Source organism: Triturus cristatus, chromosome 2_2 (genome assembly GCF_964204655.1).
Source record: "Triturus cristatus chromosome 2_2, aTriCri1.1, whole genome shotgun sequence".
NCBI classification, from domain to species: Eukaryota; Metazoa; Chordata; class Amphibia; order Caudata; family Salamandridae; genus Triturus; species Triturus cristatus.
Genome location: NC_140582.1, coordinates 181,107,906 through 181,124,794, shown reverse-complemented (window position 1 = coordinate 181,124,794; position 16,889 = coordinate 181,107,906).

Sequence of the window (16,889 nt, the reverse complement as noted above, 5' to 3'; positions counted from 1 at the left end):
AAGAGCCAAAACCGCCCTTGCCGCAGAATAGAGGAGCACAAAAGTATAATCCGGATTCGGGATTCTACAATGATGAGCAGGTAAACAAACCAAGGCGGTCTAACCAGGTACAACAGTACTTGTTAAAGAATGAAGGGAGTGAGTCTGAGGGTGATTATTGACGGTGCCGAAGAGAGGAGAAGAGTGCATACTTGGTGCAACTCTAGAAATAGACCAGGCAGGACCATTTGTGGATGGAAAAATAAATGAAGAAGGTGTTACTTTTTTAGTAGACACAGGTGCGACAAGATCAACTGTCAGGTCAACAGATATTAGAAATCTTCCTCTCTCGGATGAAGCAATCCAAGAGTTGGTGTAGCCAATACACAAATCAGAACACGTCTTACTGAACCAGTAAGAGTACAAATAGGGAAATTTTCAGACATGCACACATTTATCGTCTGTGACACAAGTCCAGTGAACCTGTTAGGTAGGGATCTACTCTGTAAAATGAACTGTACAATTTTTTGTACACCAGATGGAATAGCTTTTGAAACACCAGATGAGGATGTTTTGTACCGAATGACTAGAAAATAGAGAAAGTGAGTTAATTGGTGCATATGCTGTGTTTGATCCAGAGGATTTGCCTCAAGAGCTGAGAGACACAGTGAAAAGGACAGTTTGGGATTTTACTGGAGAGGATGTGGGATTGATGAATAATGTAGATCCTGTGAAAATTTCAGTGAAAGAGGGAATTACTTATCCTAACATTCCTCAGTACAAAATGACACCAGAAATAATTGAGGGAATAACTCCTATAATTGAGAAAATGATTCAGCAGGTAGTTCTGAGAGAACTACTGAGTAGTCCGTGTAATTCACCGATAATGGGGCTAAAGAAGCCTAATGGGAAATTCAGGATCGTACAGGATTTGAGAAAAGTTAATCAAATTGTGGTGGCATGTTGTCCTATTGTGCCAAATCCATCAGTGATTTTGTATCAGATTCCACATGATGCTGAGTGGTATACAGTGATTGATTTGTGTCATGCTTTCTTTTCAATTCCATTGCATCATGACAGCCAGTCGATTTTTGCATTTAGATTTGGCCAGCGTATTTTAGCATGGTGTCGTATCCCACAGGGGTATACAGAGAGTCCTTCAATATTCAATCAGTTATTGAAAAAGTCATTGGAGAGTTTGATCATGCCTGAAAACTCAGTATTAGTGCAGTATATTGATGACCTACTTGTGGCATCAAAGACACGTGAAGCTTGTGAAGTAGATACTATAGCTTTACTGAATCATCTGGCAGATGGAGGGTTAAAAGTATCTCCAGCTAAATTGCAGTTCTGCAAGAAAGAGGTGCATTATCTTGGACACAATATTGAGAAAGGTCTGAGAAAAGTGACTGATGACAGGATCAAAATTATCAGGGAAATGAAAGCCCCAAAGACCCAGAGAGAAGTGAGAATGTTCCTGGGAATGGTGGGTTATTGTCGTCAGTGGATAATTAATTTTTCGCTGATAGCAAAGCCACTGATTAAGCTGACTAAAAGTGAGATGACAGACCCATTGGAACTAGATGAAGAACAAATGGCAGCATTCGAAGAGCTGAAAAGCAGAATGTGTGAAGCCCCTGCTTTGGGTATGCCAGATTATGAAAAAGAGTTTGAATTGTACTGCAGTGAGAGAAATGGATGTGCACTTTCAGTGTTAATTCAGAAGCATGGATTACTGAGAAGGCCTATTGCGTACTTCTCATCGACACTTGACCCTGTAGCTGTGGGTTTACCAGGTTGTCTGAAATCTGTGGCTGCAACATGCAGAAGCCTAGAACAGAGTGAGGGAATCATAATGGGATATCCTGTAAGGGTATTCGTACCTCATAATGTGGCAATTCTTTTGACAAGAAGCAGAACTCAGTACATGTCACATAGTCGGTTGACTAAATATGAAAAAGTCATTCTGGGAGCATCAAATGTGACTCTTGAGAGATGTGTGAATGTGAATCCAGCGACATTGTTGCCGGATATTGAAAATGTGGGTGTGAAAACAGAAGATGATCACAATTGTTTGGATGTGCTGGATTACTGTACAAAACCGAGACCAGACATAAGGGATCTTCCCTTGCATGAGAGTGATCATGTGTTGTTTGTGGATGGATCATGCCTGAGGAACGATGAGGGTGTGCTATGTGCAGCATATGCAGTGTGTAAGGTTTCGGAAGTAATGGAAGCATCATCATTGAAAGGAGTGAAATCTGCGCAAGTTGCTGAATTAATTGCATTGACTAAAGCTTGTGAAATTGGGAAAGATTTGAGAACGACTGTGATGACTGATAGTCAGTATGGATTTGGAGTTGTGCATGACTTTGGCCAACTTTGGCTACAAAGAGGTTTCTTGACGTCGAGTGGGACTCCAATAAAGAATGCTGAAGTGATTGGGAAATTGCTTGAGGCGATACAGCTGCCTAAAGAATTAGCAGTTGTGAAATGTGCTGCTCATGAACAAGGAGATGATTTTGTGACAGTTGGCAACTGATATACTAACGACATTGCACAATATTGTGCAAAGAATAACCAATCTATTAATCGGGAACGAGAGAGTGAAATGTCTTTTTGTTCTGTGATGTTTACTAATGTCTTAGAGACATGGGATGAAGTGAAACAGTTGCAGGATGAGGCAGAGGAGGAAGAAAAGAAAGATTGGATTAAGGCAGGTTGTGCCCCGAGAGAGACAGACCATGTTTGGGTCTATAGAGATGGCAGACCAGTAATGCCGAACTCCATGCTGTCAGCAATGGCAAGGATGTATCATGGCCAGGGACATTTGGGAAGGGATTCAATGATTAGGTCTTTTAAGCAGACCTGGTACAATGCAAAGTTCAGGACAATTGCAGAAAGTATCTGTCAAAGATGTTTGATTTTCCAGCAATTTAACACTGGGAAAAAGACAGTGGTGAGTCTGGGAACAATAGGCAGAGAAGGAGGTCCTTTTACAAGAATGCAGATTGATTTCATTGAAATGCCCCAAGTGAACAGACTGAGATATGTACTAGTGGTAGTCTGTTTGTTTTCAAGATGGGTTGAGGCCTATCCGACTAGGAGAAATGATGGAGTAACAGTGGCAAAGTTACTGTTTAGAGAGTTGATTCCTAGGTACGGGTTTCCAGTAACGATTGAGTCTGATAGAGGTGGACACTTCTATAATGAACTCATGAGTTTGATTTGTGAAGCATTAAGCATACAGCAGAAGCTACATTGTGCATACAGACCAGAGGCTTCTGGTGTTGTTGAGCAGATAAACGGTACAATTAAGAACAGGATTGGTAAGATGTGCTTAGCCACTGGCATGAAATGGCCAGATGTCTTGCCTCTAGTGCTAATGACTATTAGATCTACTCCAGATAGAACTACTGGTTTAAGTCCGCACGAAATCATAATGGGACGTGCAATGCGACATGCATATGTACCTGTCAATAAGTTGATGACAATAACTGATGACATGATTTTGGATTACTGTAAAGGCCTGGCTGACGCAGTTCATTCTGTGTTTCACCAGATTGGAGAAGAAGCTACTACACTTGAGAAGAAGCAAGCTCATGATCTGAGTCCAGGGGACTGGGTGAGGATTAAAGTGCACAGAAGAAGAAATTGCTTGGTTCCAAGGTGGGGAAGACCAAGACAAGTCATTCTAACTACGACGACTGCAGTGAAGTGTGCTGGTGTGAAAAACTGGGTGTATGCGAGTCATACTCTGAGAGTTCCAAACCCAAAGGATGGGACTGGTAGAGAGTATTTTGAAGAGTCAGATTCCAGTGATGATGAAGACCCAGAACCAGTGAGAAAGAATCAAGGTTCAGGAAAAGAAGCAGAAAAGGCTTCAAGTTCAAGAGAATCATTGAGAATTTCAGAAAGGAGATCTGATTCTGAGAGAGAGCCTGAAGTTCCAAAAAGCAGTGGAGGAAAAAGAAAAGAAAAGAGCAGTTCCACAGAAATTACTCCTGAATCAGAAGAGGAGGAGATTGAAGAACCACTTGAGATTATTTCTGAAGAAGTAGGGTCAGAAGAAGATAGAGAGGGACAGATTGCGGAAGACCCCCGAGGAGGTGTAGGGAACACTTCTAATAAGCTAGGTGAAGGGACAAGTAGACAGCAAGAAGATTGCGTGTCGGAGACCCGAGGAGGGAAAGAAGTAGGGAAGTCTCAAATAGTGGTGAAAAAGACTGTGGAGCGAAAGAAAACTGCTGAAGAACAAGAGCGAAAGAAAACTGCTGAAGAACAAGAGGCATTTGAAACAGAATCGGATGAAAGTGAAAGTGGAAAATCAGAGGGTCGAGTTCTGAGAAAGAGAACTTGGATTGGAGAAAGAAATAATACAGAAATAAGACCGAAAAAGGTTGTAAGAGGAGATTTTTGGCCTAACAACAGAGTAAAGAGGCTGAGATATAGACTGATAAGAGGAAATACATCGAAAGCTGAACAAGTGAATGAAGTATCGAGTCAAAACGAAGTAAAAAGGAAGGAGCAAAAGGAGTCAAGAGAACCTGAGGAAATAAAGAGAATTAGAAGACCCAACCAAAAGTACAGATCACCGGAATGGTCTTATGTGGCACTGTCTGAAGAAGGAGAAGAAGAAACAGTGACTCGAGATAATCCGGAGGGGATCTTGAGAAAAGTGGTTGAGGAAAAGGAAGAATCTGTTGGAATCTTAAAAGTTATTCTGACTGACATTGGAGAAGAGTCAGATGCACAGGATGTTGTTGATGATCTGATACAATTTGATGTTGCTGAAGAAGAAGGAGTGAAAAGTGATGAATATCTAAATTGAGTGAACTGAAGAAATCACTTGGAGATAGTGAAAAGGAGAAAGTCTGAAACTCAGCTGTCTGAAGTAATCCAAAGTTTGAGAAATTACAGTAGTGGAGTAGTAGAGGCTAAGTCAAAAGACAAGGTCAAAGTAGTAAAATGGCTAACATAGAGAATAATCAAAGTAGATGTGCCTTCTTAAAAAGATGGTGTAGAATGTGCTGCTGCTGTACTGGATTATTAATGCTACTATGGGGTATTTTAGCTTTATTAGTTACATTTAAAGTTTCAATAGGTACATTTGAGATACATACTGAGAATGAGACAAATGTAGAGAAGAATTCGCAAAAAGCAGTTCCAACTAGAATTAGTAATACTTACATGCATAAAGATAGGTCAATTAATGATTTTTCTAGTAATGTTTTTTCAAAGTTGTTATACGAATATGTGAAAACAATGGAAGTAAGGGATTGCTACGTTTGTATGCAATTACCTGCATCCGTTTCAGAGGGTGTTACTTATCACCATTTACCAGCTACGTATGGAATTTCTTGTAGTGTATTAAGTAGTGTTTTTTATTTGTTAGGGAAAATAGATTATAAGATGTCTAACAAAGATAGTATTTTTGGGCACTTGCCAATGAACAAAGAGCTGAATCCAGCTAAAGAAGCTAACATTTTTGGTGAGATTTTTATTGAAAAAGAAGAATTAACATTAGATTACATTTTTAAGAATAATTTAACTTGTAGTTTGGAAGAAGAGGAGAAAGCTTTCCTGAACATGGTGGAGGAAAGGAGATTGAGTATGCATGAAAAGGCAGGGAAATATAAAGTGAGTGAGACAATTTGGGACATTGAGATGGGAAAAGAATTGAGAAATGGAGCTAGTCCAACTTTAGCTTTAGATGCACCACAGAAGGGTAAGCTGTGCATTACAAGAGGGAAATCCCAATATGATACATATTTTGTTGGGACTAGTGAATGTCATGATACATACTTCATTGCAACAGGATGGGGTTTCAGAGGTGGAGAAGATACAATTTTTCCAGGAGTGTATTATGTTTGTGGGAACAAGGCTTATTACAAGTTGCCTGACCATTGGTATGGCACGTGTTATGTGGGCCTGGTTTTTCCAAAGATTTTTCATATAGATAGAATAGAAGATGTAGAACATATTAATTTACTAATGCGCTTCAAGAGGGAAACTTGGTTTGAAATTGTGGGTGACATTTTTGGAGCTTTAATTCCAGCAGTGGGAATTTCTTTAAATGCTAATGGGATTCGGAAACTGTCAACAGTGGTGGATCGCTTATCGACAAATACCGCTGGAGGGTTTCTTTTGGTGAATACGGAATTAATTGCCGTGCGTGCTATGTCTATGCAAAATAGACTTGCTCTTGATATATTATTGGCTAAGGAGGGTGGAGTTTGTGGAATGCTGAAAGTTCAACATTGTTGCACTTACATTCCAGACGAAAGCAAAGACCTGAAGGTCTATATCAAAAATATTACTGATTTGCATGAAGAATTAGTACCACTTGAAGCTGAAAGTATCTGGACTAAAATAGCTAATAAGGTGATAGCTGTTAATAGTTTTATTGCAAAAATAGGTAGTACTATTATAGGTAAGATATTGTTTCCTTTAACTTGTATAATTGTTGCTTTATTGATATTGAGATTGGTGTGTTTGTGTTGTAAAAACAGGGGAGGGAAAAAGAAATTAATTAAAAGAAATAATGAAAAGAGAAATAAAAGGTTGAAAAGAGAACCACAAGAAATTGAATTAGAAGAATTAAGGGAGGGTGTCTACTTAGAAACAAAGAGGGATGATGAAAGAGTGTCTGGTGTGTAGTGTTGTGTAAGGAGGAAAAAGACATTTCAAATTTCTCCTAAAATGGGACTAAATTTCACAAAATTTTTTTTTTTGGGTTATTTGGTGATAAAATCACCAAAGGGGGGATTGCTGGAGCAGGATTTTCTAAATGAAATCTATAGGGTTTTGAAGCTCTGGTTTTTCTATTTGTCATAATTTAATCTACTAATTCTTAATTATTAATTATTTGTTTTGTGTAAGTGTTTTTTTATACTGATCAACATGTGTGTTTTAACAAGAGAGAAATACACGTGGGAATGCATATGTGTGCTAACTAATAATAATGTGCATGTTTTATTAAATAAACGTTGCTGAGTGCTGTTTATTTTTAAGCACGAAACGCTTTTGAATTAATGTTTTTTTTGTGTTGCTAAAGCTAGATAATTACATACACATAAGGGTATTAGTGGGGTTAACACTGTTCAATCACTATGCTGTGGTAACGTTGTTTTGTCTCTTTTAATTAAGATGGTCTATTGTGGCCTATTGTGGCCTAATCAAAGTTGGCTGACTTTTGAAGCCTGGTTTCGAGTGAGAATTTGTGATGGAAAAGGCCTTGCTGAATATGGATGCGAGTCATCTGTCCACAGTCCTTGCCTGGTTAAAACTTTCCATGAGGACAGCAGCAGATCTGGGCATGTCTCCAGATGCATTGGGACAGCCTTGGCAGCCTTGGAAAACAAAGGAGCTTTAAAGAAAGACTCTAAACTCTGAGCTCACCAGAGGAAATGTGTGGAAGTTGAGAAGATACATTTAATATTTAGTTCCTGTTCTGTCTTTTTATTTTTGTGACTTTTTCTGAGCGGAGATTTTTCCAAATGTAGCGATGCTACATCCTTTTCCTTCTCGCTCTGCTCAGCGGTTCGGCGGATGAAGTAATATTAAATGTTTCTTTCTTTTGTCTGAATTATTATAAATATACTAGACTAGAGAGGGTTTGTGTCTTTGCGTTTTGGCCACTTTGCCATTTTTCTTCCCAAACCTGCGTTGGTGAGGATCGATGCTGTGAAGACGGTGACTTGGGAGATTTCTACTGAGAGACTTGTCCTGATGACCCATTCTGACATTTAGCTAGAATAGGTAATTATGAGAAAATGATTTATTCTGATTAATTTCTTTTGACTAATTTAGATAAAGAATCATAATTTTAAATACGGTGTTGGTGATTATTTCTTGTCAATTATTGAGTACTCTATTTGATTATTGATGTATAGATTGTTTAGATTATGACAATTGCAATAGCTAGGTCTTATCGACCTCGGTGTAGATGTGGGGTTTAGGAGTTTAGGAGTTTTCTTTCCACAGGTTCAATGCTGGTAGAGTATTTGAGTGTATGTTAGTGAAATGGGCCCTAGTGTATGGTGAGTGTATGTGCGTGTAACTGTGAAATTACTCTATCCGTGGAAGTAGGGAGATTTTGTACACCCCAATCTGCATCACTAGAAGGAGTCATCTAGATATATTTTTCAGTCCACCAGTGTGGAGGATATGCCCAGATAGGGGCTTGTGAGCGCTGCAGCACAGGAACCCAACAAAATAGCCCCTATCAGAGTGAAACCTGCGTTGCTTGTGTTTCAGTTCAGGGAGGGCCTGACTTGGCAGTTTCGGCTCGACTATTCTGCGTGATACAAGGTTAAGACTGATTTACATCTGGTTAGGTCCAGACTAAGATGGCATACTCTCATGATCCTTCAATCCTGCCAGGGGGTGCTACTTGAAGACCTTCTGTGAGCCTGCTTCCATAGCGAACAATAGTTTGGATCCTGTGCTGCACTTCAATATTCACTCTCAGACTTTACAAATCATCTTGGAAAGCGGATCCTCTCCAGGTTCCATTCCAGAGTTTAGTTTTCGACTACTGATGCATTATGGTACTTGTATGCCTTACCCAAGTCTCAGAGCTGGAGTGGAGATCTTTAGTGAATCTTATTGCACTTAGAACTCTGTAATAGCACATCCAGAGGCCCCATGTGCCCCCTGCATGATTTCCTGCTATATTCTGAAACAAGATCTAATCCTTGTTCCACTCCTGAGTTTTTTTCTGCCCACTGATTTCTTCTCAGAACGTAAAGGCAGTCTTTCATGCAGAGAGCTGGAGGAGGGAATTAACTGTTCTAACTTGCACTGTGCTGCAGCTATCTCACACCTGCTATGCGTTCTAGTCACCCTGTGTGGCTGGGATGAGGGATTTAAGCATTCAGAATTCTTGCTTCAACTGCTGTAACTGGGAGCTCCTGCTTTTTTCTCCAGTTGCCTGCACCGCTGAACCTTTGAAATCCTTACAGGATTCTCCATTTAAGAGTGTCCTGATTTCCTGTGGCTACCCTGTGCAGCACTTTACATTATGTATCAGCCTACTGTCAAGGAGCCTATTTTTGTATTGTACAATAAAGTCTAAATGGGTGGTAGAGTCCCTTTAAGCCTCTGCTACAAACACTTAATCGACAAATTAGATGCTTAAGAATCCATTTAAGTGATCAGAAGAAATACTTTAATTATAATGCTAATAAGCAAGCCAGTACATGTGTTGTGACAAAACCATTAAGTGTGTCACTATATCACTGTCTAATGCTATTCAAATGTTTTTTTATAAACAAATGCTATTCAATAATTGACACAGTGTTTCAATATAAAATCAATTGTCATTCAATCTACAGGTTCGAACTCTCTTTTTCTTTGACAAAAAGAAAAGTGTATTTCAAACTTGAGGGTGACAGTGCACACCTTTTCTTCACCGTTTAACTTTTGTGAATTTTATCAACCTAATTATTTGTGCGTGCAGCCCGGATACGCAGTCCTCCCTGCATTCACGTGAGCAAGAGTCCATCTCAAAATAACAGGAGTGTATCTTCACTCCCATACCGGACACATAGCTTGATTGCTGCATTGCATTAAAGATGCTCATGTTTTATCCTTTCAATCACATTTATTCTTGATATTCCAATGTTCCAAATATTCATTCCATTTTGCTCTGTCACATGAGAGACATTACATGCATTAATGTTTCTGATACTGTAGATATGTCATTTTTCTGAAGCAGGAAATTTACATGGTTCATCCTCAGCAGTATATTATTCCCAATGCATTTTGGGCTATTTCATCACTGCAGGTATGGGAGAACTTTAGTGAAGCTTTTGTCCTACGGGGATGGTTGTATTTGTGTATAACGAGGGTGGAGAAAGGTTCTTTTACAGATTTGCATTAGATTGAGGAGTTTATAACCAATGAGGGGGAGGAATTTTGGGAGAAGCCCCGCAGTGTATGATTACATAATTAGGGGGGGAACGTTGGTTATGGTAACAAATTTTAAACATGGATTAAGTAAACTAATATTTAGTATGCAATACATTGTGAAGGTTAAATACATAATCTAATGTTGGTGTTTGATATATGTAGTGAACCCCTGATGAAGCGCGATGAAATATCCTGAAATGCATTGGGAATATTTTACCACTGAGGATGAACCATGTTTTCCTGCTTCAGAAAAAGGTCCGGATGGACATATCTGCAGTATCAGACACGTTAATGCATGTAATGGCTCTCATGTGACAGAGCAAAATGGAATGAATATTTGGAACATTGGAATATCAAGAATAAATGTGATTGAAAGGATAAAACATCAGCATCTTTATTGCAATGCAGCAATCAAGTTGTGCGTCCGGTATGGGAGTGAAGCTACGCTCCCGTTATTTTGAAAAAGAAAAGTGTATCAGAACCTGTAGATGGGGGGTTATCATGTCGCCAAACGAAATCAGTTATGGATAGAAGAATATCATGACGCCTTTTCAATTCTAACACATTTTCAACAAAATGACAGACACCATTTCATTAAACCTGCAAATGATTCCTCTTGATATCAGTTGATGACAATCAATGTCAGTTGATTTTGTACTGAAACCTTGTATTCATTGTTAAAATTCAGTTCACTGTCTGTTGCACTTTATGTCCATTTCCAGCGTGAACTCTGGGTCGGTCTCCATTCTGATCAGGTAAGGGAAAGACGTCTGTTGTTGCTCCCTAGTTCTTTATACCTGTTCCTGTCCCAGTGTTGTTGTAAGATTCTGTCCACTGTGTACAACAGTCTCTTTAAAAGTAGGCACAACTTTGCTCCATGACTGTTTTTAAGAGCAATCTCCAGGTGTCAATCCGATAAGGTTTCCCTAAGCCACTGAGAGACCTCATATACCAGTACATCCCTTACTTTGATCAAACTTTTTTCCCAATTGTCTTCTGCCTCTGCTATCCTTTTTCTGCTTAGGGTCATCTCCTGTCCTAAGAAGTTCTTTGACCACTGGTAAAATTTGAATATACCCTGCCCTGTCATCTTATTATGTATTACCTCTGGAATCACCTGTCCCTTCCTTCGCTCCCTGACAGATTGAAGCACCACATATTATGCTTACTCCTGGAGCAATGCTTAGCATAGTTAGAGACATGGTGTTTGGGGTTGCAGATAAAAGGCCTGTATCTAGACACATAGCTTCCAAACAAACAGCTTGTGTCCTTAAAGAGAGCCTCCTGAGTGACAATACATTTCTGCTTGAAGAATACAATGCTCAGTTTGTCTCTGGCCCTTCTGTGAATTATATTGATTCAATATGTAATCCTGAGCTTTAACACATCTGCAAGAGAATTGCAAGAAGAGAATGACTGGTTAAATGTACTATTATCAAAGCCTGACACAACTCCCCAAAGCTGAGAGGGGTGACAATACTGGCATTACGCTTCGCTGATGATACGATCTTAATATCACAAAAACCAAAGGGATTGTAAAAGTTAATAGACTGTTTCAGTGAATTTTGTACCATAAAGGCCTTGAAATTATTCAACCAAGACAAAATATATGGCCATAAAACTGCATAAATCTTTCAAGAAAAACATCACTATTCACAAACATAAATTGGAGTATGTGGCCAACTTTAACTATATTGTTATTATATTAAACACGAAATTGTCATGGAAACCACATATACACAAATGTAAATCTGTCTTAATGCAAAATTCCATGGCAATTGCGAAAAAGCATCAGGCAAGTACATCTAAGGCAGTGTTGCCAGCCCTGGAAGTTTATAAGTACACGGCGCAATCCGCAACACTTTATGGTGCAGAACTTTGGGGGAGTTAACAGTCTGAGCCTGCTTACAGCAAAGGAAAACAAATTCATAAGGATGTTGCTTTGTCTACCAGTATGCACTCCTATGATTCCAGTAAACCAAGATATTAATATTAGAGGAATAGAACATCAAGCCTTATTAAGACCCCTTCAATTATGGGTCCGTTTGTGGGCCACGAAGGAGCTTATAAGCTACAAAGAGGGATTAATTGAGCTATTGAGTCTTGATCACCATGCAACACTTCCTTGGGTTCAACATGTGCGTAGTTAGTTTCACAAATTAGGCTTTAGCTGTTTTTGGGACCCTCCTAATCTGCTAACAATCCATTAAAAAAAGGACCTTAAAAGTTCTAATTGGAAGTATATACAAAGTAGCATCCATCATTGCCCTACAATAGGAAGGTTGACATCGCAGTTCCTATGTGTTAAACCATTCCCTATTTTCAAACCATATCTTGACGAAGTGCAACTGCAATTAGCCAAGTCACTGTATATGAATTTCCACTTTGAGGTTCTCCAGATTAAATGCAATACATCTATATGGCCATGCAATACTGTTGATACTAGGGAGGTTTACTGTACACTATGCTCACTAAGGGCCTCATGTAGGTGGCATACACTTTACCGATTCTAAAATACCGGATCATACCGATTCGGTATTTAGGAATCGGTAAAGTGTATGTAGGTAATAATTCGGTAAATGTTACCGAATCGGAGTAAGTCGGTAATTACCGAATCGGTATTTACCGATTCGGTAATGAGGCATACCTTCCCATTGATTGAATCAATGGGAAGGTATGCCTCATTACCGAATCGGTAAATACCGATTCGGTAATGGGGGAGCACATTCAAGGGTGGCAGGGTGTCACATTGACACCCTGTTGCACCCCTGATTCGTCCATGTGTGCACATGTGGCGCACATACATGCCCTAGGGGCATGTATGTCTGCCACATTGCACACCTCACAGTGCACAAAAATGCATTTTCACACATATTCGTCATTTACCACCAACTATTAGTTGGTGGTAAATAACGAATCCCTACACCCACCACACAGTCCCCCTACATCTCATTTCTGTATTCGGTATTTACCGAATCGGTAAAATTACCGATTCGGTAAATTACCGAATACAGAAATGAGCCCCCTACATGTCAAAAGCCTAAATACCAGTCGGTAACGGTATAATTACCGAAAATCGGCCGTTACCGACCGGTATTCGGCTACGTACATGAGGCCCTAAGCGCTGTAGAAAATTATTCCCATATGTTATTTCTCTGCCCAACATATGTCAATAAATGGATTAAACCTATCTGTCGCAAAATGGGAACCAGAAAATACCTGGAAGCATTAAGAATTTTAAAGACAGATACATCCCAGCCAATTGTGTTCAGTCTAAGCAGATATCTATTTGCTGTAAATTTAGTATGCAAGGGGAAGGGCTTGAAATTGTAATCAATAGTTGATTGATTGTATATTCTAGCGGTATACCAACAACAGATACTTTACTACCATATACCCACTTGGGCCCATAAACACACAATTGAGTAAACCGCTGGGATTAGTTTTTATAATTTCTAAAATAGTCAGGATTAGTTATTTGGTACCTCTGATCATCTCAAACTAACCCTTTCACTGATCAAAAAGTTCTTTCCTCTGGTCGATGGACCATTAGTTTGAACTAGTTGATGGTGAAACATAACAAAATTCGATCAATTCATACATTTTTAAGTAAATAACCACAGACTCAGGACAGTTTGAATCTTTATCTAAATGTCAAGCGCATGTGAACCATCTTAAATACACAGTGGAGAGAAAAATCAATTAAATCATCAACAAATATAACACGGACTTACTCAATGAAAATGTCTAAGGAAAGGAGAGGATAGAGTGAAAAGGGCATACCACTAAATTACGAAAAGATATATTTACCAAGGATGGTGTGAAGACCAACCCCCTGGCCAAAGGGCTGGTGAGGGTCCCCTGGGATAGGTCAGGAGAAAAAGGCTTCAGGACAGAAATCAGAACAGGATAGATGACCTCTCTAGAATACCGACGATTGCTCCACACCCCTCTCTGAAACTCTCTTCCTCCTCGAGATTCTTCTGTGATCTTCTGATTTAACCCAATTAATTAGGATAGAAAGTTCTGCTTCAAGTTCTGCATTCGATTCTTCATCAGCATCTGACAGCATCTCTCAGCAACAGCATCTCCCACTACACTGATAGCATCTTGAGCTCTGCTACAGCATCTCCATCTCTTACGCTAACTAACTAACTAATGCTATCTAATCATACCTTTCGTTCTTCATGTTCCACCCACTAAAGTTTCAATATAATAAAAATACGAAATATCATTGGTCAGGCAAGGGGGTAGATTATCACACCATGCTTACATGTCATCAAAAGCACTACAACTATTGTTCGTAAACCCGCCTCCTTAAGTTTTTATTCATAAGTTTTAGTTCACACAGGCATTTATTTTTATTTTTAATATTATTATAACATTCTGTATGTAAGTCAACTTTGTTGAACTCTTCACCATCCGTTCCCAGGATCTAACCCTCTGCGACCTTGGCTTCAGTTCAACATTCGTGTCATCATTCCGGGTTAACTTCCAGTGGACATGCGCAATCTCCCTTTACTCAGCTTACTTCAGTCATACAAGAGAGGCCCAAATGCGCACTAATAATAAAGTTAGAAAGACAAATATTAATTTCACAGATTAATGGTTTCACTGTATACCACCCACCTCTATTCTAGCACCCCTTTACTTATTAATACTTTTCCCACATTAGCGTTAGTAAAATAGCTTGTTTTCGTTTCAGCTAAGCAAATGCCATGCATGCGAGCCTTCAAGACTCAATTTTTACAGCTTCTGCTCATGCGCAAGAATTAAATTGTACATCACATTACAGTAATAAGTACCAGCTAAATACATTTTTTTACTCATCACACATACATGTGAATAATACCAAATTTAAATGGTGATACTGATGGAGCAAGGACTCGTAGAAAAGAGACTTGCACAGAAGTAATCTGCTCCTTTAACTTACTAACAAGTTATTAAAGATTGTTCATGTAAAACTAATGCACACCACATAAATACGCGGGTTAGTGAAGCTTGCTTATGTGTTTACTAACGTGGATAACATGAACGAAGGACTAAAAACGCTTTAAACGGGTAAATCTTTATTGCGCATGCGTCAACTACATCTACGCAGTATGACGAGATATCGCTTGGAGGAAAATTTTATTGTATGCTTTTTATGGTTTTAATTGAAATAAAAGCTATATGATGAATAAACTAGCAACCCATAAGCAACAAGCTTAAGTTTCCACCATCGACTGAAATGAACCTGCCATCTCACAAGCATGATGTCAAAAACAACATCTCAGTGAATTGATGTCTATGCATCATTTAGAAGAACAGAACAAAAAAGTTGGGTAAATTATTAGAATCTTGTAGCATGCATAGTATTATAAATGTTGTACCTTTCATTAACCCTGCGACCACTGTCCCTTTTATTTACAAGTCCAGTGACATTATAGAGAAGCAATATATCACTGTTCAGTGTGCAGAGGTGCACCCACTGGAACAATCTTCCAAGTCATCTTAGTTTGGCGCACTAGGATCTAAGGGTGGATGGAACTCTGGTAACATTGTTTCCACACCTGTGACGAGTATTGGCTCTGCCCATAAGAACCTCTCAAACTCTTCTAAAAACAGTTTCACAGTCTGGGGTTAAATAATGGACTAAATATAGTAATGAAGAAAAGAGCTAATTCCCCAGTGAGTGACATTGAGTTGAACACCTCCACTCACTGTAAAGAAAGATCATTGATCTATATAATGAATATGTATGCCTCTACTGGAAAAATGTGATAATGGGATGCCTTTCCTCTGGAAGACTGATGAACATCCTCGCATATGCAAAATTATGTCTGTGGGGAGAGGAGTTGGCCTAACGGCTAGGGCGCTCGACGTCGGACCTTGGGAATCGGGTTCGAGTCTCGGTAATGACGCTGAACTGAACATCCTGCGATTCTGGGCAAATCACTTAATCTCCCCGTGCCTAACAAAAAATGAATGCGTGTCCTCATGTAACGTAACTGGTGCTATGTAAAGCGCTCTGATACCTGATTGGATTCGGGTCAATTACACGCTATATAAAACTCTGCAGAAAAAAAAAAAAAGGAGGAGGAAAAGGCCTGATGATCAGTACAGTTTTATTTATTGTCATGCTGTTTGATGCTGTCAATCAATGGGCAGACATGGACTTCCTGTGCATGCCCACAGTTTTGCTCTGCCTATAGTAAACCCTGTTTCTATTTATGTGCCCCCCATTGGTGCCCTCAACCTTGAACTTTTTACTGCTGAAGATGTGCACAAAACTCATCCTGCTGAAATCCTAGCACCAGCTTTTCTGCAAAAGAAGTATGCTCTGTTCCTGGCACAGAATTTACCTTGTACAACACCCGTTCTTTGAGTAATTTCAAGTTAATACTGTCAGAAGTTTCTGCGCACCCTACTTACACAACAAAAGATCACATGAACAACAGACTTGGAATCTGATTGAGCAAGCTGCAAATTCTTCAGTAATGAGAGTGACCATTGTTCAGATGAAACTTGTCATTGAATGTGTCTGCTCCAAAGTGCTTTAGGAAAGACTATGAAATTGATTTTTCGGACCTTGTTCCTGATTCTTTTGTTATCACCCCATGTCCAAGTACTTTTGTAGTTTGATGGACTTTGACATGATCTGAAAAAAGATCTGATCCTTGTTACTCTCCAGAGTTTTGTTCTCCCTGCTGGTTACTTCATGGAATGTCAGTGCACTCATTCATGTAGAGAACTGGAGGATGGACTTTGAATGCTCTCACCTGCAGTGTTGCATCTAGTTCACACTTGTTCCAAGTTCCATTTGCCCTGTGTGGCTTTGAGCTGGCAAGGGGGATTTAAGACTGGCATCTACATTCAGAACTCGAGCCTCAGCTACTGTTATTCGGAGCAATCAATTTTCTTCTGCAATTATCTGCACAGCTGAATCTTGGATAGCCTGAGAGGAGTCCTGTTTATTGCTATAGTTTTTGTAGTGTCCTGCTTTCCTGTGGCAC